The sequence below is a fragment of the Apteryx mantelli genome, chromosome 3 (assembly GCF_036417845.1).
Source record: "Apteryx mantelli isolate bAptMan1 chromosome 3, bAptMan1.hap1, whole genome shotgun sequence".
Lineage (NCBI taxonomy): Eukaryota > Metazoa > Chordata > Aves > Apterygiformes > Apterygidae > Apteryx > Apteryx mantelli.
Window position 1 is genome coordinate 20,521,096 of NC_089980.1, and position 22,467 is coordinate 20,543,562.

General features: G+C 49.1%; 1 long non-coding RNA gene across 1 annotated transcript in view; it reads left to right on the forward strand.

Annotated features, from left to right (window-relative positions):
• Positions 1-5,142: 5,142 nt before the first annotated feature.
• LOC106496657 (uncharacterized) overlaps positions 5,143-22,467 on the forward strand; it is a 28,075-nt gene continuing 10,750 nt past the window's right edge. Inside the window, exon 1 of the long non-coding RNA XR_001294667.2 lies at positions 5,143-5,306. This is a non-coding gene — a long non-coding RNA (uncharacterized lncRNA). The remainder of the gene's footprint in view (positions 5,307-22,467) is intronic.

Consider the following 22,467-nt stretch of genomic DNA (forward strand, 5'->3'; position numbering starts at 1 on the left):
ACCCGCGGCTGTTTTTCTAGGAAGCGGTGGCCATCCTTCGGACTTGCCTGGAGCAAGGCTGAAGCCTCCAGGGCAAACACAACAAGCTTGCAGCTGGGAAGAAGCTGAGCACGGTACAACTGCGGTGTCCCAAACCCAGTTTGGATGTAGGAGTGGGACAGCACGGGCTGGAGGCGGGTGCCATGGGAAGTTTTGGGGGTTGGAACTGGGCTGCATGTGGCGGCAGGGATTTACCATGGAAGAGCTGAGAAAAAGGGCTACTTAGCGGAGTTTCCTATAATCCCCTTTCTCCGCCACCTCGCAGGGAGGTCAGGTTGTTTTCTGAGATGGTGAAATGTGGTGGCTGCACAAAGCAGACTGCATCTTATCTCCTTCCCAATTCACTGTTCCCACTGAAGTCCTCATGGGTTTTGCTGCAAGCCCACAGAAAGAGGACCTTTCCCGGGGCCAGTCTCAGCCCCACACGGCCTATGATTTCAATCCAAGCAGGAACTTTCTCGTTTGGTTAAAAAAAAAAAAAAAGCATTTACTCAGTTCCCATCCTTCATTTTCCTTTTGAGTCCCTGAAGGGTAGTCCAAGCCTGTGGTTTTTCAGTAGCAAAGGCACTTTCCGATGAGAAAAAAATTCATGCATTTCGATGGGTGTAGCTGTCTGCTTCTGGGGAAGCATGAGTGACTGTCAGCCGTGGGAAAATATCCTTTTCCCTTCTTTCTGGCAGGGGAGTGACATGGTTGTATAAACTGGTCGGTGTTCACAAGGCAAGGGGCAGTCACTGCAGCTGTGTCTTCCTCCCTGTGGAGGGTGGTGGGAGCTATGAGGAGGAAAATGAAGGTAAGAAAGAGATTGTCTTGTTGTTGTCTAGAGGGTGTAGGGATTGCCTTGGTGGTTGTACCTTGGGGTTTTGGTGGAGGAATTTCTTAAAAGGTAATATAACTTTGTGTCTGGAACGGGCATAAAGACACTGGCTCTGCGTGGGAATTGCCCTGTGACGGATGCCGGTGCCCTGAGCCTGGAGCACGGGGCTGCACGAGAGGACAGCATCTTGTGTCCGTTACGGCTATTACTCACCGGCGTATTGCGAAGCAGAAAGTCATGCGACAAAGGCCTTCTCTTTTTTGCCTCCTTCTCTCAAACTGAACTGTGTGGAGAGAGCGCAGAAACTCCACTGCGCTGGAGAGAAACTGTGACAATCTTTTCCCCCAAAGATGCATGTTGTCCTCATGCAGCAAGCTCAGAAGAGACCCCGCCAAAAACTTCTCCTCTCCAAATGGGTTATTCCCACTCCAGAATGACACTGAGTACATTTCCAAAACATCTGTTGCGGCCACAGGGTGAAACCACATGTGGACTAATGCAAATCAGTCTCATTTACTATAGATGAAGATATTTCAATCAACTGCTTGGATGTTTCTTGTAGAATACTGATAACCATTTCATATGATCTAGATATCCAGGCATCAGAGCAAATAAACAGTTTCATCTTTCAAAATACATAGGCATAGACACAGATATATAGACAACCCCCCCATTCCTAGTATTCCCAGGAATTTTACAAACGCCATATAAATCATATTTCCTCCTAACAGAAAATCAAAGCTCTCACAGTTAACAAATTGCGAAGGGGAAAAGCTAACCAAAACTACAGGATGTTTTAAACAGCTGTATTTCAAACAAATCCTTTAGCATTGTGCACAGCGCAGTTTGGAGGAAGCCCAGCTGAGGAACCGAGCACTGAGCTGGGTGGCTGAGCTGTGTCAGCTCACGCCGTGTGTACGGTTGTCTCTTGCACAACACAAGGGGATGAAGATACTTTTCTGTTGAAGCTGATTTCTCAGCAGCATCTGGCTCTTCGAGTCTGCTCTGGAGTTATGATATTAATAATCAGCTTTGTATTGGTTGTGAGAAGGATTCTGGAGTTTAAAGTTCAGTTCCAAGAAATGAGAAGACTGCATTAAATCAGAACACAAATAGGAAATAGAAAAACCCTTGTGGACGGCTTGCTACCAAACGCTGTTTTCTTTAGTTTTTTTTTTTCTGCGTGTTACAAATTGCTTTAGCGCGAAGGTGACTTGGATGAAGGAAAACAAGTTCAGCGTCGCTGCAGTGACAGCAGTTTCAGCGACTTCCTTTGCTGTTCTCGTTGCTCAGCAGCCCTGGCTCTTGCAGCGCGTTCGCCTGCATCTGAGCAAGCCTGGACACGTTGGCTTGCCACCCTTGCTACCCTTTTTACCCTGCCCCAGTCCTTTCTGAATAGCCCTAATATTTGGGGGCATTTAGGATGGGAACTTGGGAGTCAGCAGGGGGGTGACACTGAGATCACGTAGCAGTTTTCGGAGCAGCCCTTCTCCCGGGAATTCCTGGGGGCAGAAAGGGCCAGGTTCATAGCTGGAGGCTTGCTAAAACCTTGGCTCCTGCATCCTGCTCCAAAACCTGGGAAAAGCCAGCTAAATCATCTGCTCTGGTTTTAGTCCAAAATTGTAGCATTTTGGCTCCAAGTGGGCCCAGGGTTGCCTGAGCTAACAAGTGACACCACATACAAGAAGTCCTTATTTTTGTCCTCTAGAAAAGTATTTACGTTAAAAACCTTCCTCTTCAAAACTCTGTCCTCCTCTCTGCCCTCCAGGTTGCAACGTTTTTTTTTATTTTTATTTTCGGACTCCTCAATTAGCCTGCTGGTCTCCCATACCAACTTGTCCCTGCTCAGCAGCTGCTGAGATCTTCTGCTCTGAGCAGACCGGAGGCTCCTGGGGCTTTTCCTAGCGTGTAGCCACCGTCAGCTCTGAGTTCCCACTTTTCTTGGAGTCTTTGAGCAGGGATTCAAGGATGATGGTAGCAATGGGTAAAGTTTTTCTCTCTAAATTTTTTCACCAGAGATTTAGTGCTTTTGAAAAGCCATGTGAGATCCATTGGGCTGAAGAGCAGAGGAAGTTAGGACCCCAGCGGGTAACAGCTGAGACTCTGCGTTCTTGCATTTGGCAATAAAATGGTTGGCATTTTCATTTCACCCGCCGTCTGCGGATCCCAGTCCAGATGCAAATAGTGTTCTCTGCTCTGGGTTGGAAGGTAGGTTCGCAGTCACCCCTTAGCTGGGCTCTTTGGGACACCTAGGACTGCCTGCAGTCTGTTTGCTGGTATTTAAAAGTCAAAAGCCAAGAAAGCGTCCCTTTTCAAGAGGGGACGGCACAGAGCTTTTTTTGTGTCCCATTGCAAAGGTGTTTGCGACCGCTGTGGTGATAAGCCCACACTTCGAGTCTTCCGTATGAGCTCACCTGATGACTAAACAGAAAGCAGCGACTTAACACAAAATCCCCGAGAAAACCACTGCGTCCCAGGGAAGTGACAGCTATAGCTAGGTGCCCCAGTTTGGCTGAAATTCTTGCATTCACTTGACACATCCTGGCATTTTGTGGCCTGCCACATTTGACTCAGTAAAGTTGAGGGATGGGGCTCAAAGCTGTTAATCAATGAAAGCCATCACTGACTCACTGCCTGCGGTGGGGATTCAGGGGTGACTCGAGCCGTCTGCCCCTGCAGGAGCAGCCTCCGTGTCTGGACTGTTGCATCCCCTTGAGCTCCTGGTCCTGCCTGTCAAGGGGCCCATTGCATCCCCCTGAGCTCCCGGTCCTGCCCATCGAGGGGCCTGTCACATCCCCTTGAGCAACTCGTCCTGTCCATCGAGGGGCCATCACCAGTGGGGGATCAGGACCTGGGGCTGGTGCTTGGCTCAGGGGGGATCTTCTTGGGACTCTCACACCCATTTTCCAGTTTCTTTTCTATTTTCAGCCTGCATAAGTGCAATGAAAAGCTCGCTCTAGGATAGAAACTTTGAATTTGAAGGGGCTGCAATTTGCCCTTGTTCATGGGGTGTTTCTTTCTGATCTAAGGCAATATTCTGTTATTTTTTTGTTACTCAGCTATAGATAGAGAGTGGCTATTTTCAGGTTTGCCCTGCTGCTTTCGCTCTGAGGTGTAATTGCGAGTTTGTTAATGAGTGTTTCCACTTTAACAGTCCTTTGTTTTCTTTCCTCCACTAATTTCTTTGAGTACATACGGAGCATCTGTAGTCAAACCAGCCCTACTGAATTAAGATATTGGCTGGGACAGGCACTCCTTTAACCCTTACATGACTCACGATCATTTTCAAACCCCAGGGAAGCACAGCATAGTTTTGTTTTTTTTTTCCTCTCTGCCTCCCAATTATTTCTACATTAATATCTGTATCCTCTCCTTAATATTTAAGCTTTAATGTAGTTCAGGTAGAAACTGCAGAGGTTTCAACTGTGGGGTCTCCTGAAGGAAGCTGATCTGAAACCCACATAACTAAATGCATGTAAAATGGGAAGCACCAAAAATCGAGAGACCTGATTAATTAGTGCTTTCCTTGGGGATGCAGGGCTTGTCCACAGTGACTAAAATTCCATGTCTTTTAATATCTTGTCTCTGACAGTGACTCATGGTGTCTGCATCGAAGGAAATGCAAAAGACCAGTAGTAAGTAGTTGTGGACTACCTAAAGGGAAAGTTTCTTCCTAGTCGTGGTAGCCTAAGGCTGATTTACGTCTTGCTGCATGCAGCTGCATCAGCGTAAAACTTAAGTCAGACCTCCAAACCACTCATTTTAAGGCATTTTCATTGCCCTGTGAGCTGTATCAGTCTAAAATCACACAGCGTGCATCTGGAGAGCAGCTGGCTTGTGCGGTTTTAATTTTATTAAACTGAAGTTAGCGACCCCATTTCACTAAGGTAACAAACTTTCCAGAAGGAGACAGCACAAGGAGGAAATCAAGTTAAAAATTCACGCACAGAGTTACATTCTGTTATTGCATCTGACATTTTCGTTATCATTAAGAAGGACTTTTTCCTTTGTAGGTGATTCCCTGGCCTTTCACTGCCACAGAAGAAGCAGAAGAGGCTTTGCAAAGAGCATAAAAAACCTATTCCCACCCAGGGTATTATTAGAGGCTATTCTTCCTGGAAGAGCTGAAGTTGCGATACCAACACCCTGAGAGCTTGACCAGTCATACTCAGAAATATGAAGAGAATGTAACTAGAGGAAGTAGTGGCTGGTGAGTCAGCATGAGTAATTTTGTTCCAATGAGAATGAAGACTGAGGGTTTTTTTTTTCTTTTTTTTCCCTCTTAAACATTTTGGACATCATTGCTTAATGGAGGGAAATAAGTGATATTATGCCCGTGCAGCCAGCACTGCTTGAGTTTTTTCACCCTACTCCCATGAAAAAACAAATGCGTAGATCAGTTTTATCTCATCTTCCTAGGAAGCTGGGGGGAAGAAGCTGCGACTCGCTGGTGAGTACGTTTCTGCACTCTTCGCCGGCGAGCAGTTTGGCAGCATTTGTGGCAGGACCTGTGCTCAGCGTGGCTCTTCCCCGCTGGGACATCAGAGGCAGTGTTAGCTTTCTGGCAGCATGGGCTCCCTTGGCTTGGTGCTTGCTTCTCCATGACCTCCTGGCAGTGTCTCCTTGGGCTGCAAGGTCTGGGGAGCGTAGCTGACCTCCTAACGCCCTGGGTCTGAGCGCGGGTTGGACTTGCTGGCTGCAGGGAGAACGCCTGGCACTGCTAAAATGATAAAGAAAACTGAGCCAGATGTCCTTACCTTCAAAAGCAGAGCTGGGTTTGATGTGGGTTGTTGCACAAGCCAAGAGAGGGGCTGAAGTGTGCTGTTTCGTGCTGTCCTGCGAGCAGCTTCACTTGCTGCTGGGGCGCTTGCTTTAGGAAGAAGTTGATCTTAAAGCCATCAGAAAGCCAGGCAGGGCATTTTAGCTGTGACTATCCTGATTCAGCAGGGCTGGATTCCCCAGCCTGTTGGCATCAGTGCAAAGAGCCCCTGTGAGCTCTGGATCTCATCAGATGTGACCGCTATATTTTGTCATTTGCTCCAAGTCTAAAACCATAATCTTTATCTCTACTATACCATAACCTCCAACACTGTATGTCTGCAGGCAGAGGGGAGCAAGAGCAAGCAGACAGCGCTGTGTGCACAGAGACAGATTTATGAGGCTGAATTGTGTTTGCTGTGCTATTAACTCACATGCTTGGGGCCGTTTAAGTGCAATGGTGGTGTTTCTCTTCTGTTGGAAACTTTGTTTTTCAAGCCAATCTAGTTACAGTAAATGAAACTGGGTCTACAGTATTACAGGGTCACGTGACAAACATTTTTGGTAACTTGGCTCTTGCTAGAAAAAAGAAAGAAAGAAAGAAGAGCCCCACTGAGCTATGGCATCAGAGGGAGGTGTTGCAGTCTCTTTGGACATACTCAGTCAAGTGCGTGGGCCAGGCGGATAAAAATGAGTCAGCACCCTCGTCTGAAACGGCTCTATCTGAAGAAGAGGTTAAATGTGCCTTCAACAAGCAGAACTGCTGTCCCACATGCCTTTGGAAGAGATCAGCTATTTGAGCTGAGACTGGGGAAATGACTGGAGTGTCTGCTTTGGCACTGGCCTGGGGGCTCTGGGATTTTTCCCTTGATGCACTGTGGTTCAGAGAGGGTGTGCACGGATGCTGAGCCCTGCTGTGATTTTTTTCCCTTTGTGCTTCATGCAGGACTTTTTCCATTCCTTCCTCCCTGATGCACTGGGGGTTGCGCAATGGGTTTTGCCGATTGTGGGGCAGATGCAAGCACACAGCACGCTGCTTTCAGGGCTTGGGTTGCAATCCTGGAGTTTTGATGGGGAAATGTGTGGTCTGTCCCAAGCCAGGATCAGATGTCAGGCCTTGCTTGTCCCCCACAGATTTGCAGGGTTGCAGTTTGTTGAATTTTGTCTCAACCCATCACCTTCCTGGGCCTCCTTTAGGGACCCCACTATGCCTCTGTCGCCCTAACTTCTCATTGACATTTTGGTAGTCTTTTTGTTAAGTGCAAAGTATCTACAGAAAAGCGAGGGCCATCAGGTTTTTGTTGTGTATCTCCGACGATGCTCTTTCTGGCTCAGAGCACAAAGGCGTGTGGAGGTGCTAGAGGGAGTGAAAACTCCAGGGAGGACCATGTAGGCTGGCACTATGCTCCAGCACAGAGCTGCTTGGATGGAAACCCCATCCTCAAGCCGAGGGGTGAGTGAGCCTGGGAAAGGCTGGGATTTAGAGAGGGCTCCGTGGGCCCCTAATCCCAGCCCAGGAGCATGCTGGAGGAGGCTGCTCCCTTCTGCAATGCAAGCAGACGCCAGGGAGGTTTCTCTGGGCAGCGCTCCCAGTTATGGCAGAGCTGCCTCTGACACACAATTCTGCTTTTTAAGAACCTTTTTATCCTACTCATGCTTTCGACACCAGGCTTTGGAAACTCAGCAGCAAGAATCAGCTGTGCACTCGCTCAGCAGAGCAGGGACAGCGAGCCCATCAATGCATTGCATGGGGCGGTTTTCACTTTTGCTTTTCGCAGACAGAAGTATTGCGAATATTTCTCCACGGAGCATCACTTCGTAATAAATGAGGCACCTTGTCTGGGCTTCAGGACGCAGCTCTCCTACCTGCCTGTTGCACTGAAGGTAGGGAGCTAGGGAAACTGCATCCTTTTGCTGCAGCTCTTGGGACTGAAAAAAACAACTCCTTGTCTTGCAAATACCTCAGCTTTCTCCTCTTATGCAAACGCAGTCTGGGGCTGGAGTCTCCAACTTTGTGTTAAGCAGCCTTGTAGGAAGAGATCCATGCTCGGTAGGTACAGAATAGGGTTTGCTGGGAAGAGGGTGAACCTTAGGGCACCAGCGCATGTGTGCAAGGAGCAAGCAACATTCCCATGAGCTTTGGGAGTGTTAGGGAGAACCAGCGGAAAAGCACTGTGGGAATTGCATCCCAAGCAGGGTTGTGAATTGCTCCAGAGGTGGGAAGTGCCTTGTTTCCCAAGGAAGCCCCAGGCTTGGCGGGGACATCTCCCACCTGCTTCCGTGTGCCCTCCCCGCACATAGAGGATCCCGCCAGCCCCCGTCCAGGCTTAACAGGAGCAATACGTTTCACTCCTATTTCCAACTCAGAAGGGCTGGGGCCACCCAAGCTGACACTTTCTGTGCAAGACAAATGCCCCATGCATCAAATTTCTGTCTGGATAAAATTGTCAAAATTGCAAATAGGTGGAAAGAAACGAGGGGCCATTTGGCCGTAACCTCCTGGCGTGGCTCTGTCTGCAGCCTCCCAGCCCGCCTGGCTTTCCATGTCCCAGCTACGCTGTCCTGGCTTCCAGCGAGCAGTAAAACAGGGGTCCTGGCCGGTGCCGACCTGGGGCTTTGCACCCGCTACAGTGCATTTCCCAGCAGAGCTCTTCCGGTGGTAGGAAGCGCCGCAGGGGGATGGTGAAGTGGAAAAGACATCCCGCTCCCCTGCCCCTCCCCAAACCAGCTGGCCTGTTCAATCCCGCCCTGGTTGCTTCTTTCTTCAAAAGGTGTTTTCCTCCCCCTCCTGCCTTTGCAGCATTTTGCTGGGCTGCGAATCCGGCTTCCTTAGGCGTTCTTGTGACATTTCTGAAATTACTCAGGGGGAGCACTACAAGACAGGCAGTGTGCTCTCAAAGGCTATTAAAGTATCATGTGTCCTGATGTTTGTGTGGCAGAGGAAGAAAAAATGATTTTAACTGAGGTATTTGTTAATCACAGCATCCTTAAATGAACCACAAAACCCACTTTTAAGCCTGTGTGAGTGGCTGCGTAATGCTGACAAAACAGATTAATAATGTCTCTAGGACAAAAGCAGTTTTAACAGAATTCTACTTTCTATTTTTAAATCTGATTTGCTATGGGACAGAAAGGGATTACGGCTAATAGCAGTTAAGGTAAAATAACATTCCACAAATTCAGGTTAGGAGCCACAGCTGAACTTTTCTGCACGTGATTCATACCGCAGCTGCAGAACAACGTCAAGGTTGAGGGGATGAATTTCGGTCTGAAAATGCTGCATGTCAGGGTCTCCAGATAGAAAAATTCTCAGAATATTTAGCTTGCTGGAAATTAAAAAAATATGCTCTGAATTGGACCAAAGCTGAATATATTTTTTAAATATCACGATTTCCCAGGACCCAAAACATCCAATTTGCAGCTGCCTTAGTTTAAGCGAAATCACTTTGAAGGTGGCATGTGCATGGTGTGAACATAGTGTGGCCTCAATCACTATGCCAGCATGAGCACATATGTCTGCTGTTCCCCCCTTTGGGTGCAAAGACAGAGGGACTGTTTTAACTGTGGTGCATTAGATATGTTTGTCAGAGGAAAGCCTGGATGTGAGGACTCAGGCGCCCGAATGCGAGCTGCTGAGCGGACCATGGTGGGGCATGCTTAGCCACATGCACCTTGAGGCTGTTGCTGATGATCTGCCCAATGCCAAAGAGACAGGCCAGGATTTTGGTCAGGACACAAGGACCTGTAGGGAGACAGCCAGTTCTGGATGTGACACCTGGAGGGTGCCAACAAAATCACCAAAAGAGGTGCAGAGGGCTTAGAAAATAAGGGGACCAGGGCTAGTGGCCTCTAGGACCTCTACCAAAAACTCGAAAGGGCCTTTAGAGATTTCCCCTGATATGCTGGAGAGGATAACAGCAGAGCAGCGGGTGTGCAGGAGACCCCCAGCACATGGCCAGGAGCTGCATGGAGCCGCCTGCAAGGATGAAGAGTTGACCTCTTCTGAACCTGTCCCTCAGCGACTGGTCCAAGGCCAGTGATTGCAGACAAAAAAAAAACAGTGGTTATATCAGAGATTCAGAAAACAGGAACTGTTTCTTCATGAGAATTTAAAGTGAAATTAATTTAAAGAACTGAGACGAGTTAAAAGATTAAAACGAGAAAGCGGATTGAGTTTTGAAATGAAAAAAAATTGGTAGCTTCCAGCCAGGCAGTCATGGGGGCTGGCTGGTGACAGCAACTAGCCTGGTGTGCGGTGTGGATTTCTCATAACACAGTATCGCTTACAGTCAGGGGCTTTATTTCACTATCTTAAAATAAATCTTTCCTTTAGCAGTTTTTTTGATGAAACAGAAGCAGAGTCAAGTAAGAATTCAAGCCACGAATTCCCAATTCCGACAAATTTCCTTCCCAGTTACCTTCCCAAGCTGAGCAAATAGGACTGGGGGGAGAATACACACCCACAACCTGCAGTTATCCAGTGTGGTCCATAGTAAAATAAGTGCAATGCAATAACGAAGCATGATGGCTTGTCAATGCCCACGAAATTGTGAGTGCCTAGGGATATGAATAATAAGACAAAAAAATCAGGGGAAGGAAAAATCAAGGTAATATATCATTTAGGATTATAGAATTGATGTTGGAGGTAGGCAGGGACCACTGGAGTTCGCTGGTCCAAGCCTCTGCTCCTAGCAAGGCCCAATAGAGCAGGATGCTTAGGGCCTTGTCCAGCTGTGGTTTGAGTACCTCCAACGATGGAGAGTCCATATTTTGTCCTGCCGAACTCGTTTTCCAGCCCCAGTCTGTAGTGTCCAGTTCAGCTTGCTCCGAGACATTGCATCCATCCTAATCGGCTGTGTGGTTCACTCACATGATGCAATGAGATGCTGGAGGTGAAACTCACTGGGGAATTGGGCATCCAAGAGTGATGGCAATGGGAAGGTGTCTCCAGGATGGGTTGCATGGTCCTGCAGTGCCCCATGCTTGAGGTGCACCCGTGCCAGCCGGGTCTCAGCTCCAGACAGGCTGCCAGACATCCAGCAAAAGCAGACGGAGGGCACTGCCTCCTCCTTTCTCTTCCTCCTCTCATTAACTGTTTAAAGTTCAAACCAGAGCTGGTTTTGTGGCCCAGCAGCAGCACCTGTGTCCGTGTAGTTCAAACAGCCCCATCCCCTCAGCATGCAGATGGGCCTGGGTATCTAGCTGATAATGATGTGGCATGGGCTCGTTAGAGCCAAGGTGAACGATTACTAGCGCAAGAACGATGGCTTGCCCTTCTCTTCTGTCTGCAACTGTCAGGGATTTCCCTCCCCAAATTGTCTGCAGCCTGGCAAATCCCCAAGTGCAACCCAACCACCTGTAGGGCACGTGCGCTCAGCAGCACGGACACAAATGCTCACCCATCTGCGGCACGGGCCAGGTGGCCAGCTTCTCCATTCGGAGGAGGCCACAAAGCAGCAGCCGCTACGCAGTGTTATACACAGTCATATAGCCTCCAAGAGAGCAGATCTGGCTCGTTCAAAAGATGCTTATGCCGCACTTAATAAACCACTGCACTGCGAGTCGTGCCTTTTGCATCCACCTTGCTTTGGTAGATGGGCACACGTAGCCTCTGTCTGTTCTGCTGGCAAAAGCATCTTGTCTGAATGGCTTTTTGCCTCTTGCGCCAAGGCAATTTTTCAGCCGTATCCCTGGGTTTTTATTCCTGGCCTTGGCCTTAATTTTTTGGAAGTTATTTTTTAGGATTCCGCTGGGAGGACACTGCTTGGATCCAGCTTTGATATTTATGCTGAGCTCATGCAATACGAGTCTCTTTCTGAGCTGTTTCAGGCTGGAGCTGTCTCAGCACTGTCAGATTGCCCAGGAGATAGGAAAACTGGATGAATTGCAACTGTTTTGTAACTAAAAGTTAAAAAAACCACCTCTGTTTTGATTTGTTAGTGGCACAGCAGCTAATGGACTCCATCCAAAATGCTCAGGGTGACAGGTACTAACTCTCACCTTGGATCCAACAGGACTGCTCTAAGGAAGATGTGCAAAATCAGAGTCCAGCTTTACAGTTTGGGCTGGTTTGAATGAGCAGGGGTGGCCCCGTTGTCCTAGCTGGTGCTGAAGAGCACTGCTATGAGCGATGGCAAGCAGTGCTTTCATTGCATTACAGCCAGACCAACTTAGCACCTCGCCATCAGCACTGAAGAAGCTGAGTCTGTCGGTATTGAACTGCACCTGCTGAGGAGCGGTCACGAATACCAGAGAATGGGGGCAGAAGGAGTTGTCGGTGTAGAATTAGGAAGCTGGTTATAGCTTGCTGATTTTGGGCAAACCTCTGAGCCTAGCGTAATGGCCACTTGTGCAGGACTGGGCCTAGCATCGTCAAGGGACTTGGCAGTGGCACTGTGGAGCAACTTCATACTTGCATCGTTAGAGCACGCAGTGGTTCTCAGTCTCCTCCGCCACACCTGGGTAGGGCCAAATGCCCCTTCTCTCAAGATGAGAGAGGCGGGCACTTTTGCCTCCCTTTACATCCAGACCCTTTTGTGCCACTGGAGCAGGACTTACAAACAACATGAGGTAGGTTGCAGCCAAAAAATGTGTCTTGATTCATCCCAGCACCTGAGAAAATCAACCTTTCTGCTTCTCACCTGCACCTCCATGAGACCTAATCTGCTACTCGAATGTGGGTGAGAAGGTTTTGGGTAGCTGGGTGACTCAAATGACAGTGCAGGAACCTGTATGAGTGCTCTGCAATGCTCTGAGCAATGAAGAATATGAAAACACTTGCTTTTGGTCAAAAGAATAAGCAACTATGACTCAGTTACACATCGAAGCAAATCTGTTGAGTAAGATCTATTTTCACACTGTCACTGTCCTGAATATAGTGGAACTCGACCATGCACAAATGCTGCCAGACACCAAAATTGCAAACTCATGCTCTCTGGCCTGCATGGTTTGCAAGCAGGTTCTTTCTGTCTGTCGCATGAGATTAAAACATCTAGCTAATATCATACCTTTTTATCTGAAATGCTTGATTTAGACCACGCCGAAATGACAGTCTGATAGATTTCCTCCCTGGAGTGAAGGGTTTCTTGTGCTCTGGCATCGTGATGAGGGAGAGCTCCAGGGCTGAGGCTGCAGTGGGATTTCTTTTGAATTTCTGGAGCTCTTTAGCTAATCTTGGAAATTTCAGTGCGACATGAAAACCAGCAGGCTGATGCAGGGGCCATGGCAGAGACTTCATTAGGGATTTTGAGATGCTATGCCATAGGCCTTTACTCTCAGACGGTGTTTTGTGAAAGGGAAAAAGCTATTTCTGGGCTATCTCTGGCAAAACACCTCTCCCCAGGGACCTGTTGTGCCACCACCAGGGAGAGGAGCTAAGGGGGAGACTTCTCTGAAAGGGTGCTGCGGGGACCAGGGCAGATCTAGAGCCGAGGCCCCTGGGGTGGCATCCAGAGGCAGTGCAGACCTCTCCGGCAAGGGATATTTTGGAGTCCCTATGGCCAAAGGGAAGACTCACAGCTAGGTTGGTTGTTGTCCACAAAGATTTGCCATCTCTCTTAGGCCAACAAAGTGACCTCACCACAGAACATGAGAAAGCTTTCACGTAACAAAGAAGAGATTTTTAATTGGCTTTTCAATAATCTGGCTGGTTTCATTCCATAGCATCCCTCTTTGGTTTTCGGGCATTTGTATGAAGGTCTTGGGAAGGGGGATTAGTTGGGTGGGTTACGTGTTCCTGCCTCCATGCTGATGTCCTATCCCCAGTGCAGGTCATCTCCTCCCAGCTCAGGTGCAAGGGCAATACAGAAAACTCTAGAGTCAGGTTGGGAAATTCAGAGATTTCCTGAGTCTGACAGTTCTCCACCCACACAAACCTCTGTTCCATTCCACCCATGAAAGAGAGAAGCGTGTGGCCCCGAATATGAGAATTGTCTCGCTCAAGTGGAGACACACACAGACAGCATGTTTGATGTAGATGAAAGCAAGCCCAATTGCTCAGAACTAATAACAGAAAATACAGTCGAAACAACAGAGTCACCACAGCGATATCTTGCATCTGGGCTGGAGTCTTTTGCTTTGTAGTATTTAAAATAAAGCTGCAAATTTATTATCTCCCCCCCTCCCCCCGCCCCAAACCCTTCTTTTTCAATAAAAAGTGCATGTGGTGCAGTTTTTCTAGCTACACCCTACCTTCAACTCCTAGATAGGCTCCAATCCAGACTTCACCAAAGGCTAGGAAACGGTCCTACTTGTGCATGGCCCAAGCTGCCTGGAGGCGTAGGCAGGATTTGTGGGGGCGATGTGGGATTTCCCATCGTCAGGTGCCTCCTTCCACACTGATGGGAAAACCCTTGCATTGCCCTTGGGGGCACCGGAGCTCGCAGAAGGGAGGACGCTGTTGGTGATGAATGGAGGGTGACCAGGGTGTCGCTGGAGAAACTCACACCTCCTGCCGTATTTTCAGCGTGACTCTCACCCGGTGCCTGGCACTCACATGCCAGATGTGCGGGCAGAAGCAGTCACCAACCAGCTGCTGTGAAGCTTTGGGAGGGTGGATTGCAACCGGTTTAGGAAACCCCTTTCAGAAGAAAGCAGCAAATACTAGGAAAGGGCAGCCCCTGCTTTCCAGCTGGCGGCTCACCTTGGAAAGGGAGTGCGCTGGAGCAGCTGATGCTGATGTTGGTGGGATACCTTGCTTTTCTTACATATCTTGTTTTCCTCCTGAAACGCTGTGATCAGGCTGGCGGTGCGGACGGGCAGAGTCTCTGAGGCAAAGCAAGGACTGAGGTGGGGACTGCTACAGCTCCCCCAAATCCCACGGCAGTGCCATGCCAGCAGCCGGCACGGTGAGCAGATCTGCAAACCCTGACCTTGTCCTGTCCAACCCTTGGTCGTATACTGCTGTTTCTGGCACCTTCAGCTGCCTTTACCCCTGGACCAGGGACGCTCTGCAAACAGATCCCAGCTCATTGCAGGAATGAAGCTCTGCATTAAAGAAAAATACTGTGTGTTCTCAGCACTGAGAGAGCACTAAACCCTCACGTTTATGCCTTTCTCTTGAAAAGAAGAAATAAATTCCTGGGCAAGAGCTCCATAGGCATCACGGCCTTTGCTTCAGTCAGGCCAGATTTCTCCCTGGTCTTTTAATGAAGGTAGTTTACTGGAATGAGATATCTGGGAGTGGTGGTCCCAGGCAAGGCATCGCTGAACAAAAATTTGGCAGGGAGACAGAGTGCTGCTGTGGTGGACAAGGTGCTAAAACATAATTTGCTGGGAGCAAACATGTATGGCCCCAGACCAGGACTGCTTGCAGGACATCAGATACAGGATACAGCTCTCAAAACCATCTTGCTCGGCTTCCCTCATCCAGCTTTCTCCCATCCACAGAGCTGGAGCTCTCAGGGTTATCTTGGAATACCTTCCTTGTAAAAGAAATGTGGGTCTCTAGCAATGGCAACAGCATGGTGCTGGAGATAAGTCCTGGAAATGGAGCAGGACCTCTGCTTCCCCTCATGCCTGTATGTGACCTAAATTATTGTTATATGTCTCCGGACAGACCAGCCCCGGCACTAAACCTGGGGCAACTGCACCCAGATCAGCTCATCCCTTCCCTGCCCTTCTCAAGCTGAGGCCCAAATAAGACGGGGTGGCAAAGGAAAGAATTTGTACAACCATGTTTGTCGCGCGTCGAAACTGAAACCAGTGCTCCGTAGGTGGGGATTTATCTCCTAACGTCAAAACCGAGCTCCAGCCAGGCCCCCCACCAACGCACCAGCTTTGCCCGCTGCCCACAAACCAGCTGGGAGGCAGGAGCCCGCTGAGCATGAAACCAGGGCGCCTACGGCTCCGGTGGTCGAGCCCAAGCTGCTTTCTTGCTTCTCATCTTCTTTCTTTATGAATAGCCCAGCCTGTTTCGTATATGAACTTGCCCCCGGGGCATGGCATGGGTGCACAAATTCAAAAACGAGGAGAAATCATTTCTGAAGTGATTCATTGCTGATGAATTGTAACCACGGTCCAGCCCTCTTTTTTTTTTTTTTTTTTAACGGGCTAGATGGTTGTTTTTTGTTTTTTTTACCGTCCCCTCCGTGAGAATGAACATCCCCCTCGTTTTGAAGGTGTTTACGGCAGAGCCGTGGGGAGCATGGCCGTTTGACCACACTGGCCAAGTTCCCCGTTGTGCGGTGCAATGCCGTGGTGCACCGGCAGCGTTTTCATGCTGGGGTGGGGGGGGACACAGCCCATCTCCACTTAGTAATTTTCGTTCACTGATTTCACTGGAAAAAAAAATCCTAAATGCAATGGGATTTCTGCAAAACTTCAGGCTCTTTGTGCATGGAGGCTTAATCTGGATGATCTTCCCGTGGGCCCTCTCTCCACAGGGTATCAGGCTGGAAAAGTAACCTTGGCGTAGGAGAGCACATCATATGTTTGTCCTTACTTTATATTAACAGCTGGCTCTGTTTCCATTTATAAGGGGATGAAGTTTAAGGCAGTTTTTCAGTGGCTTGCAGCGTTTCAGATTTTAGGGATGCCACTAAACTATGTGGACAAATCCCTAGTTAATATTTCCCACTCAGGACAAAAGCCCCACAAGAAGACAGTCTCCTCTGTTACTCCCTAGACTCTTGAATTTAATTGCAAAAGCTGGTACAGAACATTGTTTAATGTTAAAATAAGACATATCTTCTCACTGATCTTGTTGCACTTCTCTGAGCAATTACGAAATATTTTTTTTCTAACCATGAGGACAGTCCTAATATCTATATTTTCAAAAATCAGCTCTATTAACCACATATGTGTCAGATTTCATGATCTGACATCTGGAAACTTCAGTAATTTCATCCCTACTCAGAGTTTTTATTTTTAAATGTAATAAAAATTCACATTTGTAATAATTACATTCATTGCTGCTGATGAAGGGAAAATGAAGTTTACTACAGTCTCCTGCTGGGCATCTCAGAAATTTGGTGACTGTTGCTAGAAAAATTAGCAGATCCATTAGAAAACAGACAACCCCTGAATGTTTCATTGTTTTAGCTGTCAGTTAGTGCAGGTAACAAGCTGTACCAACTTGCTTAAGAAAGAATATTCCTCCAAACAAAATTAAACTATTTAAATATACGTCACATTATCACAGCAGAGCAATAATTTCTTTTTCAGAGCTCAACTGGGGACTTTTCAGAGAGTCTTTGCGAAGGAAAGCACAAGTAAAAATACCCAGTTCTCTTTTTGCATCTTGCTCTGATCACAGCTTCAGGCAGCAAGAAAAAATGAACTTTCACATGCTGCCTGTAGCACATTCACTCACTCGTTTGCTCACCCCACATTAAAAGGAATTCCCAAAGCGTGATAGTAAGTTAATTGTACATCTCTGCAAAACCCAAATATCACTTTTGTTACTTTCATTATCACTCGCAAAATAAAATAGCGCTTGCCGTGCACATGATTCAGCAAAGCCCTTCCAGCCGCCGCCGCCGCCGCCGCCGCTCCTTATGCAGAGGCAGTGCGACGGCCAGAAGACCTGGTCCTTTGCCTTCCGCGGTGAATAATCCCGAGAGGGGGCCGGCAGCACCGTAAGATTTGGCTGGCTTCTGCCTCTCCCACGGAAGAGTCGTTGCTCTTTTATGCCTTTATGCGTGCTGTGAAATCGGTCTGAAAATGTTACACTGTACTAGATCATTCCCTTGATTCTCTGATACACACACACATATATATATTTTTAAATTATGAGGCAATGCTACAGAATCTGCTCTGGATGTATTTTTTTTTTCTGGAACACCTCATTTGTACCAAACTCTGGTGGGGTTTCCTTTGCTTTTTCCATTAGTTTCGATCATACATTTTAACTTCTCCTCTTAACTCTTCTCCTGATGAGAGTCTTGAAATAAGGGATTTCAGACAGAATTTTAATTTGCTTGGAAAAAAATGTGTAACAGCAGTTTAGACTCAAGAAAGTTTCCACCATTCCTTTTTTAGAGTTGTGCTTAGTTAGTTGTAGTGTTGTTTGTAATCTCCACTCTGATCAAATAATTTTATTAATTAAAACAATCAAGAATTTTTCAGCACCAAAGGTGGTATATGTCCTCAAGGAGAACAAATAGATGTCTAATGTATAAATTAAGCCAGTTTTTATGTTTAAAAAGAAGCATTTTGACAATGGAGTAGACTCTTAACTCTAGATATATGAAATACTTTATCCTTCTAATCTCTGAACACGCAAATTTTCAAAAAGAACAGTGAATTCAGGACTTTTCATGGCGGAAGTCTGACCTAAAATGCAAGTGTAGGTGTAGTCCTGCTTGGGGAACTGTCGCTGCTGCTTCCTGAACCTTAAAAATGATGTTGCACTGCAAATGCCCATGGCCAAAGCATGAGGAATAGGTTTCAGCTGCTGGGACAGAAGCAACCTGTGCAAGGGGTTTGCTTGGTCGTGTTTCCTGCAAGGGGATTTTTTTAGGGGGGGGTTGTGCTTTGGTTTGCTCGCTCTGCTTCCTTTCTGTTTGCTTCTTTCCTTGCAAAGGCGAGGGCTTTGGGCTTCACATCTTGGGCTGGTTTTATGGTGCATCTGCAAAACTCCTGCTCCTTGGCCATGTAACAGCAGCCATCCCCGCGGGTGCTGCCGTCCCTTTCATCAGCACTCATTTTCCCCACCGATGACGAAAAAGCACTCCATGAAAAAAATCAGTTTGGTTGCCTTGGGGTTGGTTTTTTTTCACTTTTCTTTCTTCCAGCACTTTCTGTGCAGGCTGGCGAGCGCGCTCTGAGTTATTAGCGACAGTTCCTGCCCGAGGTCTGTAGGGGGTGTTATTAATAAGGAAATAGCTGCCGAGCCGCGTTTCGGGTCCGGCCGGCTTTCGGGGCGGGAGGGATGGCTGTCGGCGGTGCCGACGCTGCCCCAGCGCTCCGTCCAGCGGGAACGCCGGGCGCTCTGGGCGCCGGGCCCCGTGGGGATCGGCCTGCTTTTCCGCGCAGAAACGGGGAGCTCGCTGAGCCAGCGATAAGCAACCCCGCTGCCGCCCATCTCCGAGCGTGTTTGCAAAGAGCCTCTCGCTGCCGAAATCCCGCGGATTTCGAGGGAGGGCCTCGTCCCCCGCTCTCCCTGCCCGCGGCGTCCTGCGCAGCTCCCGCGGGCACGGCGCCGCGCTCGGGGCTGGGCGCTCCCGGGCTGCCGGGAAGGGGGCTGCTGAAAACGGGCCCGGGCTGCAAAGCCTCCGCGGTGCCGGGCGCGTGCCTGCGCGGCGGCGCGAGGGATGCCTGGAAATGCGTTGCTGGGCTGCATCAAAGTTTAACCGTCGCGGGCTGCTGCTGTTCGGGCAACGAAACTGGGAATTTGGAAGCAGCGAGCAGGCTGCAACACCCCACGTAGTGCCTGACCCCACGTGCTACAATCTGTGCCCGTAAGTGGAGCGTTATTAACCGCGAGAGCAAGCTGTCGGAGCGGGGCTCTGCGGGCTCCGCTCGGCCGCACCATCAGCTTGGCCGCCTCCTTGCCCCTGCTGCCTGAACGGCTGAAAACACGTTCCCCGGGCCAGGCTCGCCAGCCCGCCGTGGGGACGCAAGAAGTGGCGGCTCCTCTCTCAGCAGGCTCGCCGAGGGCGCCTCAGCAAAGACGCTTTGAAAACGTTGCGCTGAAATATTCCGTGGGAAGCAGCCGGCTGCGTCGGCTCGCCCTGCCTTCATGAATCACGAAGGCAGAGCAGCTCGCGCCGTGGTTAGAAAGCACACCGACTTATCTCTCTTTTCATTGGGAGCATTTTCACTGATTTTCGCTCTTACTCATTAGAAAATACACTGCTCACCCACAGATGCCAAGGCTTTGAGTTCAAAATTTCTTCAGAGATGCTTTTTTTTTAATGGGCTTTCTTCTCGCCGCGGCTGCCGCAGCCAAATCCCACCTGACTCGAGAAAGGTTGTTCTTTTCGTCCGGGGGATCGGTGGCGCAGGAAATATGAGTGTACTACCAAGCAGCTGCTAGGACCACGGGAATTGTCATTTTTCTCTGAGATCTTATTGTAAAATGGTTGTAGCTTCCAGCATTAGTGGTGGCATTAAGCGTTATAGCTGGGAGTTGCAGCCTCTCCACCAGAAATCCCGTCTGTAACTCAGTTATTCTGCGTAACTTCGACCCTAGGATCTCAGCTGAGGGTAATTTTTATTTTGTGATTAGTCAAATCTCTCGTTAGGTGAGCTAGAAGAGAAAGACTGTGGTGATGCTGGTACAGAAATGAAAGCTGTTTAGAGGTCTGCCCTTTTCAGGCACCCTTTCCACTTTGATGCATTCACCCAAATCTACTCTGAGTTAAAAGAAATAGAGCCGCTGTCAATTCTCAGGATGATTAATGACTCGCAAATTTTAATCCATCTGTTTTTAAAATGCGGTGGGGCAGGAGGTGAGTAATGTCCGCAGTGTTTTCTTGCTGCTGTTGTCACATCCGTAATAATTTTCTTTTTATGCGTCTGAGTATTAACCTACTCTACAGAGAATTTTTTAATTCTCTGTACGTGTACTCTGTATGCGAGTATTTCGAGATATTGAGTCAACAGAATGAATCACCCATTTGTTTGGATAATGTCAGATACACCCATGCGTTGGCATTGTGCGTCTATTGTGTGGAGATATATGTGCATATTTAGTTATTTAAATCCCGGGATGTTGAGCTGGTGCTTTTGAAAATCTGCTGGGAGTTGAGAGATAACAAGACTTACCACGGTCTTCCAGGTACAGATATTAGCAAGTTCGAAGCAAGAGTTTCCAAACAAATATTTCTATAGCTACATGGTTCTCCTGGATTCTGGTCACTTGGGAGTTTTTCATGTTTTTAAAGAATACCTAAATACTTTGCTTTTTCATTTAAGAGACTGGAGCAAATCCAAATCAAACATTACTAATCCTGAGATAAATAATCTGCATTGTATAACAGATGATAGCTTTTTTTCCTAATTAAGAAGCCCTCCTTTTTCAACTGCAAAGCGATAGTGCATGTGCGATAAAAGCAAGAGCACAGCGCAACTAAGATTCGTGCGCCGATTTTGCCGTTCCTACGGCTTCGCTTGGCTTGCATCTCATGTCACGTAAACACAGGGCTCGGGGATCTCGAACAGCAGGTGAAGATAAAATATCTTGCGAGAGGATAAGGCGGCGTTCGCCGGGCTCTGTCAGGCCCGGCCGTTTCGGGAGAAACTCTGAAGCGCAGAGACGAAGCCCCTTGTCGCCAGACGCCAGGACAGAGCCCTTGAAGGGGGGCAGCTGCGTTTCGCACCGGCGAGGGGACGCCAAAACTGCTGTCCCGCGGTTTGCGCCCTCGTGCGCTCCGCTGGCCCTGCCTCCCGCCGCGCTTCCCCCCGCGCGCGGGGCTGGCACCGAGCAGCGTTCGGCTTCCCGCCTGCCGCGCTGTCATCTGCGCTTCTTCACTGCGAGAGAGCAGTTTTTGCACTGACTTCTCTGCCCCAGCGTTAGCTTTTTTGCCAGCGAAGCCAAGACTCCTCTGCTCCAAACTCCTTGGCTGGTATCCCAAAATATCTGGGTCCTGCTCGCCCACTGTCCTTACCGAAAAGCCCCTGCATCCTTTTGTGGGCCATCTGGAAAGTGGTTTTCTTTCTTGGCGCCCCGAATAAAAGCATCACCAGCTACATCAGGGTGTGCAGAGGGCTCCCCGGCAGCCTTTGGCCTGGTGGCCACATCCAGTCCTGCAGAAATGCAAGCGATGAAAGTGCAAGCGTGGGAAGTTTGCTGGCGACAAATGGCTTGCACCGTGGTTACGCTTGCATACAAAAGGGATCCTCCGTTCGGAGAGGCTATAGTGTCCCAGCTTGCTGGTGAAGATAGGGAGCCGAAGGCATCACACCTTGTTGAGTCAGAAAGTTTGGACTGTTTGCTACAACGGTTTTCTGCAAGTGATGATGTTTTCCTGCAACGATAACAAATAACAGTAGAAACAGGCCAACAAGCACTGTTCGGTACTTGACAAAAGTGATTTATAGCTCCCAATATATAAACCAGCATGAGCAGAAGTGCTTAGGAAGTGATTTTTTTCTGCAGGAGCTAAAGTAAGAGAGAAACGACTTGCTAAAAGAGGTGTCGTTTGGGACTTTGGGGAAGGGTGATGTTCCCGGTCAGCATCCTGGCCTGGTTTCCAGCATGGGTTACCGGGAAGGCGATAAATGCCGGACCAAACACTGCCGTTGCTTCGACTCCTGGTCGCGGCAAGGGCAGGTGCTCGCTGCTGTTCCTCGTCGCCGGCGGTCGGCGTGGCTTCGGCTGCTGCCGGCTCTTATTCGAGGCCTTTTCTGGCTGATTTTGCAGTAACAGGGGAGAGCCGTCGAGGCGAGCGGAGCTAGCGAGAGCCCTCGGCGCGGCCTGGCTCCTGAGGCTGGCGCGCACCTCCCGTCCCGCTGCTCGAGATGCTCTATAATGGGATGTGGTTTGACCCCAAGTGGGAGGGTTTAGCCTTAGATACCGTTTATTTGCATACCCTCGTCTGAAATGAGTGTTTCAGGACAGTGCGCGGAGGCCCCGTATCCCAAACGCCCACTATAAAAACGCACCCCGGGGGCCGTTCCAGACAGAGCAGCTGCAAGGAGCCGTCTGGCCGCGCTTTTTATCGCCGCGCGCATCTCGGCCGGCTCAGACAGACTCCGCCGTGCCCTCAAACGCAGAGGCGGCGGCAGGGCTCGGAGCGAGCGGCCTCCCCCTCCCCTTCCCCCAAGCCTCTCGTTGCGTCCGTGATTGCAGCGCAGCGGGCAGGCACCGGGGGACACCCAGCTCTTGGCCCACCACGTGGTCTTCTCCCAGCAGCAGGCAGCACCCTCGGGACCGCTGTGACCTCCTTGCCTTGGGAAAGACGGCATTT